This window comes from Dipodomys ordii, unplaced genomic scaffold (genome assembly GCF_000151885.1).
Source record: "Dipodomys ordii isolate 6190 unplaced genomic scaffold, Dord_2.0 Scaffold71, whole genome shotgun sequence".
Classification (NCBI taxonomy): domain Eukaryota; kingdom Metazoa; phylum Chordata; class Mammalia; order Rodentia; family Heteromyidae; genus Dipodomys; species Dipodomys ordii.
In genome coordinates, this window is record NW_012267287.1 from 944,622 (window position 1) to 946,309 (window position 1,688).

The following is a 1,688-nucleotide window of genomic DNA, read 5'->3' on the forward strand; positions in this document are numbered from 1 at the left end:
CCACCACAACAGACCAACCACCACCATAACACACCACCAACACAACCACAACCTCCCAACAACCACCACCACCACAGTAAACCAACCACCATAACACACCACCAACACAACCACAACCTCCCAATACCACTGCCACCACAGCAGACCAACCACCACTATAACACACCAACCAACACAACCACAACCTCCCAACAACCACTGTCACCACAGTTGACCAACTAATGAAAACCAGAACACAGACAACCAGCACTAGCACCATAGCACACCAACAACACCATTATAACAAAACAACCACAACTATGGAAGCAACAGCATCAAACATCAAACACCAGTACCCAATCTGATACCCACTGCTGAGTGAGCAGGATCCTTACGGCGCCCTCCACCATGTCACCCAGCCTCAAGCTGGGCCTTTAACATGCAACATCAAGGGCACCGCACACCGCAGATCGGTGGGATCCAGTACTCACCACTACAAAGCTACCACAGCCCAGCCTTGGCACCCATCACCAGGCTGCAGTGGCAACTGCTGTGGAGAGGCAAAGGGAGGATTCGAGGCCTGGGAGGGAGGGCCCAGGTGAGGATTTCAGGGTGATGTGACCCCAACAATTTCTGGAATTTCCCAATCACTGCTTTTATACCAGCACTGAGAGTGGGTAACTCAAACCACAGAAGGGCACTGGGCATAGCAAAGTGCCAACCCGCAGTGTTGTCCACACAAGCACCTCAGGCCTGGCCCAGCCTGTGGGACCCGGCCAACCCTGTGCTTAGGGACACTCACCACCCTGCCCACCAGGCCCTGCCCACACCTCTGCATCATGGGAGCAGGGATGACGCCCACTGTCCTCACCGCGGGGTCCCTGCTCCCAAAACCCCGCCCAGCCTGAGGTCAACACCCACACGGACCCTTGGGGGCCCAGCTACAAGGACAGGACAGTGCCCCATTCCTCGGCAGAACCCCATATTGTATTGGGATATCCAGTGCCAGCTGGGCCCAGGCAGCCCAGGCAAGGTGGCCACTGAGGCTGAAGTGTACCCAATACAGACCTTGCTGTACCCGGCACATCTGCCCGTGCCTCACCATCTGCCAACAAGGAAGCCTGTGTCCCCATCATTGTTCCACAGGGGAGTGTCAGGGAGACCACTGCAGCTACACGGCTGGACAGGAGGCCCTGGACTCTCCTCACCACAGTCACACGGCTGGACAGGAGACACTGGACTCTCCTCACCACAGCCACACGGCTGGACAGGAGGCCCTGGACTCTCCTCCTACCACGGCCATACAGCTGGACAGGAGACACTGGACTCTCCCCACCACAGTCACACGGCTGGACAGGAGACACTGGACTCTCCTACCACAGTCACACGGCTGGACAGGAGACCCTGGACTCTCCTACCACGGCCATAGGGCTAGACAGGAGACACTGGACTCTCCCCACCATAGTCACACGGCTGGACAGGAGACCCTGGACTCTCCTACCACAGCCACATGGCTGGACAGGAGACACTGGACTCTCCTCACCACAGCCACACGGCTGGACAGGAGACACTGGACTCTCCTACCACGGCCATAGGGCTAGACAGGAGACACTGGACTCTCCCCACCACAGTCACACGGCTGGACAGGAGACACTGGACTCTCCCCACCATAGTCACACGGCTGGACAGGAGACACTGGACTCTCCTCC